We start from the raw sequence: 9,381 nt of genomic DNA on the forward strand, positions 1-9,381 counted from the left end.
AATGAGAAGTGACCTGATAATCGGAGTCAGATGGATTAAGAGGTTGACGGAAGAAACCCGCTTTACGATTTAAATCAATAAAAAGGTCGGAGACCTCGGAGCGGCGTTTTCGAACCGGGCTGTTTGGTAAACTGGTAGAGGTAACTACCTGGCCACTGTGCCGGGTTGTGCGGCGAGCTTCGTGTTGTTGAGTCTTCATAAGAAATTGGGAATCCAGATAAGCAAGAGGATGAGAAAATTTAACTTTCCGGTTTGCCCGGCGAAATTTTGGCAAAGGCAAGATTTCTGAATCGGAAGAGAGAATACTTACCTCAACGAAAACCGCATTGCTGGCTTCAGCGTCATCCTGACAAACATCATCATCAATAAGGCGTGTAAAAAGTAAGCCAAGTGAATCAAGTTCTACCTCAAGATCCGGATTACCCACATCATCATCAATGGCTGGGTCAGATGAAGCGGTGGTTTTTCTCTTATGAGCTGGTTTCTTGACAACCTTGGTCTTGGGCCGGGTTGGCCGTCCTGCCTTCTCCGTTTTGTCTTGAGGAAGTTTCTTACTCTAGAACGGATTATCACCCTGGATCAGCAGCAATTAAAACGTTGAACATATAAAATAGTAACTCGGTTCAACAAAAGAGCAATTGAAATATTACCGCTGGCGGTTTGTTGGTGGTGCAGTAAGGAAGCAGACCGATTTGAGCACAGAGGTGCTCCGGTTCATTCAGCATCTTCTTCATAGATTCCGTGACTTCGTCCTCAGGGAGTTGGATTTTAGTGTGTCGGAGTGGGTCATCGACACTATCAGTATACTCACACATCAAATTTGGGCGCCGGCTTAGAGGCAAAATACTCCATGATATCCAGCAGTGTGCAAGGTCTATTCCTGTTAAACCGTTGGCCATGAAGGCCCGGAGCTTGGATAGTGGAGGAGCATATTTAATTCTCTCCTTAGCGCTTAGCCTTTGTGGAAAAGGGTGAGTGTTGCTGAGCCGTTCCGGACGGAAGCCAGGCAAGGGATTTTCATTATCAGGAGATGTATCCTTGCAATAAAACCAAGTTACGTTCCATTCCTTGGGGTGAGTATGGAGTTTGACGTGAGGGTAGGTGATTTCTTTCCTCTTCTGAATGGCCATACCGCCCAGTTCGGTATTAGTGCCATCAGTGAATTCAGTACGACGGTTCAGATGAAAGAGATCTCTAAATAATTCGACGGAAGGCTCCTCTTGAAGGTATGCCTCAGAAAGTACTTGAAAGTGACATAGATTGGTGACAGAGTTGGGGCCAATATCCTGTGGACGAAGTTGAAAGTTGGCTAACACATCCCGATAAAATTTGGAGCCGGGCGGTTTGAAACCCCGGGCCATATGATCTGTGAAGACCACGACCTCTCCTTCCTGGGGTGTAGGAGGACATTCATCTCCAGGAACCCTCCAATGGATCGTGTCTTTGCTATCCAAAGCGCCAATCAGGACTAGATCGTTCAGCTGTGATTCTGTGACACGGGAGGGAACCCAGTTGCACTCGTACACTTGTTTGGCCATGACAAGATCTACAAGAAATAAATGATCCGGTTCAAGAACATGCCGGATAAAACGGTGTTGATCTAATTACGGTAAACCGGGGGCAGTACCCATAAACTGGTCTTCTACAACGTAGCGTCAGATGGATTCTGGCGGATCAACCTGGGGACTAATGACATATATACCGGTCTAGCTATTTTTTCTCTATGGTGAAGTTAAACCGCCTGGCCTAAGCATCGGAAGCAATCGAAACTATGGATAACTAGTTATACAGAAACAAGTTTCACAAAATTATGTTACAGACACGGATCTACAGCAAGCTCATAAAAAAAGGAAATATTTTAAAGACTAAGACGGAAACAGAAGTGAACCATTGAGCGGATAGATGCGGGAGATCTATGAGCTTGGATGAGAAATGGTAAGCGGATGCTAAAGGGATCGCTACTGAACACAGCAAGAGTTCACAGATGCATTCAAGATCCGAGAGCAGCTATGAAAGCACGATGAACATAGCAAGAACATGAAACCCTAGGAACAGATCTAGGTTAAGTGGGAGAGAGAACTTACCAGGAACGGAGAGGATGCGGAAAGACGCCGCGACACTCTGGTACGTACAGGTTGATGCAGCGGCCTGAGACGAGGCAGAGGTCGACGGTGGTGGCGGAGCTCCAAAGCCGGCAACGTGAGGAAGAAGAAGAAGAAGGTATGAAGGGGAAGAGAAAACAAATGACCCTTCGGTCTTATTTATAAGGCAACTGAGCTAGGTCAAACGCGCGAATCCAGGAGCTGTCATTAAGAGGGCGTTATGAATTTCATAATGACGTCATGCCGGTTTATAGTAGCCAAATCTGATGACGTCATGCCGGTTTACAGCAATCAAACATGATGACGACATGAAGATTTGCCAATTAACAGAAGACATCCAAGACGCAAGATGGTGTGAAGGATTGACATGAACCAGTTCAAATCAATCTGGGGCCTAATGTTGGGGATATTACCACTGGGTGTAAACCGGCCTACTTGGGCCGGGTTAACGACATAGTGGTATAAGCAGGTGAAGGCCCAAGGCCTATAGTCGGTTTAGAATCTGTAGCTGTAAAACCGACCTGATGTATAACTTGTATTGTAAGTTAGGAATAGAGAGATACCGTCCGGGATACGAATATGAACCGGCTGGGACTCTATGGACCGACGGGCGTCACCCGTGTATATAAGGGGGCGGCCCGGCGGCGGTTCAGAGGAGACAACCACAACTCGGGCCTAGGCGAAGCTTGTTTGCTCCCTAGCCATCGAGACCACATCAATTCCATCACAACTAGACGTAGGCTTTTACCTTCATCGAAGGGGCCGAACTAGTATAAACCCCACGTGTCTTTGTGTCCGCTTTAACCCCTTCAAGTAAACTCGTAGCGATGGCTCCACGACTAAGTCCTTTCGCTAGGACATCTGCCGTGACAAATCCACGACAGCACTGGTGAATTAGCGCATGTCATCGTTCGTGGCAGTGTCGGCGCTGGCATGGGTGTGCCTGCTGCGGAGCCGGTCCGTGGGCGTTGAAGGCGCGGTGCACAGCCACATGCTGTTCTCGACAGAGTGCCGGTAGAGACTGGCGCCGCCGCTCCCCGGCGAGTACTTCGGCAACTGCTTGCGCCCGTGCTTCATGGAGGCCACGATGGAGCGCCTGATGACTGGCGGCGGCTGCGATGCCATCGGGGCGGCGATAAGGGAGATGGAGCGAGGCGTGCTGGAGGGCGCAGAGGGGTGGCCGGGGCAGGTCATGTCAGTGCTGCCGCAGCGGACCATGTCGCCGAGCTCCTCAACCACAGAGCATCTAACTGACATCGCTCGTGTCCATGTGTGTCAGTGTGTGGTGACGAGGAGTTGGCTTGCTCTTGTAAATTTGACGAGTATGTACTGTATGCTTTACCAATCTCTAGTAATTCACAAGCTGACCATAGCCCAGCGCTCAACCCATTTGAGCGAACAGTTTTAACCAATTTCAGTTGATGGTTCCAACCCACAGGTTTCCATTTGGTTTGGTTCAGTTTGGGTGGAAAGATGAAACAGGTTTGGCTTTAGTTGGGCTGAGGAAAATATCAAACAGTTTAGTTGAGGTTGGGCTGCCATGTTTATTTGTTCGGGTTTGGTCCAAATATGGTTTAGTTATTAAACCATTCTCAGGATTAGGTGCACGGAGACCAACAGTTACAATACCGCCCTCATCGACATAATAGGCCAGGGCTGCTTTGGTAACTTCCGGTTCCCCCTACTACACGGCACCCCCATTTCCTCCCCCCTTCCCGCAAAAACGACTAACTCCACAGCACCAGAGTATCTTACATCACGTTGTCCGTACTTCATCGGCCTTTCTCCCCTCCCCTCTAGAAACCCTAGACTGCTCATCCACCGGCGTACCAGAGCCCACTCACTGCCAGCAGCGTCCACCTCGCTGGATTTGCTTCTGTGGCTGCATCTACCTCTCCCACCTCCCCTAGAAATAAGTAGACCACTCATCCACCACTATACCACAGCCCATTCAGTGCCGGCCTTGTCCACGGCGCCAGATCTGCTTCGCCGGTACTCTCGTCAACAGCCCCGCATCTGCAGCGGCTCATTCATACTCCCCACCGGAGACGCTTCGTCCACACCCCCGGAGCCGCCCCACCGACGCCCCCATCGACGGCCTCTGATCCTCTTCGCCGGCACCTTCCTCAACCCTACCGGAGCCACTTCGCCTACACCATCGTCAACCCTACCGGAGTAGCTTCGCCTATACCATTCTCAACCCTACCGGGGCCACTTTGCCAACTCGCAAGTCCACAGCCTCAGATCCGCTTCCTCGCACCCTCATCCAACCTACCGGAGCAGCTTCTGATGCCCCGTCCACGGCCGCAGATCTGCATCGTCGACACCATCCTTAACCCAACCACCGGAGCAGCTTCTGACGCCCCATCCACGACCGCAGATCCGCATCGTTGACACCATCCTTAACCCAACCACCGGAGCAACTTCACCTATGCCCTCGTCCACGGCCACAGATCCGCTTCGCCCACACCGTAGTCCACCCTACCGGAGCTGCTCCACAAACACCCTACTCGACGGTTCTAGATCTCCTTACCGGACCCCGATAGCCAGCGAAGCGTCATCACCCTTGACGTTTCTAACCTGATTCCCACCGTCTGGCAAGATGCCAAGCACCCGCCACGGCCTAGGTACTTGTCACCTTTAAACCCGTCCAACATCACCTGCCCGATGTACTTCAAATATACTAACAGGTCGCTATTACCTGTTATGCAGCTGGCAAAAACTACAAGGACGATGTTTCTTCTAGATCTAACAGCTTGGCCAACCAAGATCCTGGACTAAGGCATTGCTATGATCTTGTAAGTGCGTCTCTCTCTCTCTCTCTCTCTATCTCTCTCTCTCTCTCTCTCTCTCTCTCTCTCTCTCTCTCTTGTATTGTTTTGTGCCTGCCAGCGTGCTTTGCTAGGATTTTCGACAAGTAATCCCTTTGTGCGGACAATGATTTCTACTACTGGCTGCTAAATTAGATATGTAGATGTCATACATAATACTACCTCGTACCTCCGTTCCTAAATATAAGTCTTTCTAGAGATTCCACTATAGGCTACATACGGAGCAAAATGAGTGAATCTACACTCGAAAATGCATCTATATACATCTATATGTGGTCCATACTGGAATCTCTACAAAGACATATATTTAGGAATAGAGGCAGTACATTACACAAAATCATAGGTGGCACGTAGGAATTCCAGTGCACTACATTAGGCTCCCTTAGAGTGCCTGCTAGTCCAGCACACAGAGTCATGGCTAGTTTACGCTACGCACACAATCATTAATTGGTGGTTTAAATATGCGCAAGGGATATGCAATGTATTATCATGTAGAGATGTCCAAAATTAGCCGTGTCAACTTGCAGATAGGGTTACACAATGAAAAAGTACAAGATGTATGTGGCAATTTCATGGAACATCGCAAAAAAGGAGAGGCAACGGTGAGCCTATACAATGTGCTATGGTACGTCACTCCTCCATTGCAATCATCATGACATGTTATTTGTATGTCAGTTCTATTGGCCAAGTTTCTTAGGGACAGTTATTACGAGTTATCCTAAGAAAATAAGCACCTGTGAATATAAGCTCCATGGAATAAGCCAACCAGTTCTTTTCATTGCGTTTTCAGCTTATCTTTGGTATGATCAGTGAAAAGTCTAGATTGCATTATATTTTTTCATTTTGCTGCCTATATGAAAATTAATTTGACTTGCAAACATCACAATTTGAACCCAGTGCAGTAACTAATATGATAGGAAAATAGACCAACACTATTTGCTCAAAATGCAAATACAAAGATACCATCTACTTTGGTCAATGTTTTCCCATTGCCTAATTTAAACGAAGAATGCATGACCCACATTTAAATGATGAACAATTATTTATTGAAATTTGATGGTCCAAGTGGCTGGTTATTATCATATAGCAGCACCACCTGAAAGAATCATATAGCAGCAGTAGCAGCTCATAGCAACTCATCATACAACAGCAGCAGTGTGCAATTCATCATATACCAGCAGTGGCTCATAGCAATTCATCATATAGCAGCAGCAGAAGCAGCTCATAGCAATTCATCATATAGCAGCAGCAGGAGTAGCTCATAGCAATTCATCATATAGCATTAGTAGGAGCAGCTTATAGGAATTCATCATATAGCAGTAGCAACAACTCATAGCAATTCATCATATAGCAGCAGCAGCAGCTCATAGAAATTCATCATATAGCAGTAGCAGGAGCAGCTCATAGCAATGCATCATATAGCAGTAGCAGAAGCAGCTCATAGCAATTTATCGTATAGTGGATCAGAATGAAAATTTGGCAAAAAAATCAGAGGAGATCCTCACCTTCTTGGATGAGCTCATCCTTCAACAGCACCTCAAGGCCACGGCCTGGGAGGAGGGGAGGGGGAATAAGGTGCCTTATGCCGTAGTGTGGCATCAGCCGTAGTTGTGCAGCACCCGCCGGAGTAGTGCGTTGGACGAACCACAGTGGAGCAGCTACTGGAGACCATGAGAATAAGGGGTGGCGCCAGAGGGAGGAGCATCCATGGAGATTTGCCCCTACCCACCGGCCATGTAGCCTAGCTGGACAGAGCATCATCGAGGACCAGGCCAGATGGGACCAGTGGTGACGGCTTGCTGGAGGAACCCTAGTGCTACAGGCAGGGATCGAGGTAGAGGGAAAGGGGAGAGGAGATGCAAGCGGGCAGGGCAATGAATGCTTGCGTGTTTGTTTTTACTTGAGGGTCAGGTGTGACACGGGCGTCAGCAGTTGCATTTTGAGTGTAATATAGGCAGACAACAGAGTCATTTCACTATTCCCCTTCTCTTCAATTTATAGTGAGGTTCTACCCGAAACACCCCCCTCCAAAGCGAAATTAGTTAAGCCCAAGCCCATAACTCAAAAATGACTTCTTTACATTTATGGCTTATTTTGACAATAAGCCCTGAAAAGGCAGAATTGAACTGGCCCTTAACCTGCAATTCAATTGTGCGTGCAATGATGAATCACTCATGCCTGCTATAGTGTACATTTAGGCATCATCATACATGGCATAACCTAATACATCTGCATTCCATTGTAGAATCTAGCATATGCAATGTTTATGTTAGTTCTTACATTGCACATGATGTTTAGATGCCCCTTAAATCTGGTCAGTCAAGTGATGGTCTTTAAGCCTCTTTCTTTGCTTCTTTTCTTGATATGTAAGATTTGCTCACACATCTGTTCAATTGCTTGTTTGCATCAGCCAACCATACTAGGACAGTTTGCTTTCATTACTTGTTATTCTTGACCTAACACTCTAACAGAGCTTGTCAACGATTTAAACACTAAGGGCTGCTGTAGTGGGGCCTTGTCTAACTCATAGGTGACATAAAGGTTTGGCTGTACACTAAAGTAGGCTCTCCAAGAGTACTTGGAGATCCAGTTCAAAGATATGCCTAGTTTTTACATAGTGCAGACATAATAGATGCTCATTTCATTGTGTGCAAGTGCAAGAGATGCAGCATCTTGCATTATGTGGTGTTGTTTTGTTATAATCACATCTTTTGTGTTCACAGACTGGAAAGTATGCATATTTATCTTCCAAGGAGACGAGTAACTAGATTGTGTCACCTTGTAGAGGGGGTGCAATGAAGATAAGATTGAGGATTTCCAAGTACAAGATGTTAGGAAGGAGCCTTGCAAGAGAAGTAGGGGTTGCGCTGAGCCTCTTCAACCTGTTAAGGTAAGTCACTATATCCAACTCAACAGTTCAATTCCTTGTTTGTTTCAGGCATAGTTAATTTGCTCTTTTCAATTGCTTTGTTTGTCCTCGGTTAATGAGATGCCCAAAGAATGATGCCTGATGTTGGGTACTTGTATAACTATTAGTTGACATAATTAAAGGCCTTACCATTTAATTACTCTGCCGATGTGTGCCTAAAGCTTTGAAGTCCATTAACCAACTATTATTGCATGAGGATCACAATCTAGTTTATAATAGGCTAATGATTGCATAGTTTTGCTTGTTGTAGTATGTTTGTATGAAACCCTTTGCTGTTCATTATGCTCCCTAAGACTTTAATTGAGCTACAGAATGGCCAACTGCTTGCTTACTTATACGCAATATGCTGTCTAAATTTGTAGCTTGTCTGTGTTTTGGATTGGGCCCCAACATCATGCTCCTCTGGTGAGCTAAGAGAGATTTCTATATGCAGGCTGCACAGACTAGCTTTTTTATAATTTTTAAAATATCACCTACTTATGCTTCATGACGTGTAACATTATTGTTAGTCCTGTTTTGCCATGTACTCCCTCCGTCCCAAAATAAGTGTCTTAACTTTGTACTAGCTCTAGTACAAAGTTGTACTAATCTTGAGACACTTATTTTGGGACAGAGGGAGTACAAAATAGTCTGTCTTGCTTGCTTCACTGTTGTAACTATATTTTTGCCCTAGTCATGTGTACTTACAGAAACATTTCAGGATGAAGTGACATCAACACAAAGATCTGCGAGCAGTGCGGCATGGCCGTTACCGAATGATTATGGATTGGAATTGGAATGTGCTGATGTTCTCAAGCATCAACTAGAGGTGGCAAGACAACGTGTACATGATTCTCAACGTACAATCAACAAGTTGAGACTGGACATGCAGGTATTAGATGCAGGAGTCAAAAAAATGAAACAAGACACTGAGGTAACCACGAAGGAATTGGAGATTTTGCAGACTGAAGTTTGTGCTTTCTGAATTTGGACAATCCTATTTTCTGAAGAGATTATAGTTCAAATGGAGTTAAGTTGATGCGCGTCCATGATGTATGAGCTGTATTTGCCCAGTGTATGTAATTTGTTGTTTGTGTATGCTTTATTATCACCCGTGCCGAACCATAATGCCTAGTGGGTATAATCGGCTGTAATTTCTTTATTGTATAGTGTAGGATTATTCTACGTTTCTATGCCTTGGTCTCTTTGTTGTATAGTGTATGTTTTTAGAGGTGATAGTATAGAGTAGGATAATTCTTTGAATATGCTATATCGTTCAAACGGGGGCCAACTCGCCCAAACGTTGTAGTGACCCTGGCCCTCCACGGGCCGTACATTCCATGGGCCATCTACGGGACGGAAGATCCATGGCCTTCTATGGGTTGTCGGATCCATGGGCTTTCTATGGGCCGTCGGATCCATGGGCCTTCAATGGGCCGTCGGATCAATGGGCCTTCTACGTCCCGTAGGATCCATGGCCCTTCTACGGGCCGTCTCATCTATGGGCCTTGTACGGGCCGTATAATGTGTCGTAAACGGG

This window comes from Triticum dicoccoides, chromosome 1B (genome assembly GCF_002162155.2).
Source record: "Triticum dicoccoides isolate Atlit2015 ecotype Zavitan chromosome 1B, WEW_v2.0, whole genome shotgun sequence".
NCBI lineage: Eukaryota > Viridiplantae > Streptophyta > Magnoliopsida > Poales > Poaceae > Triticum > Triticum dicoccoides.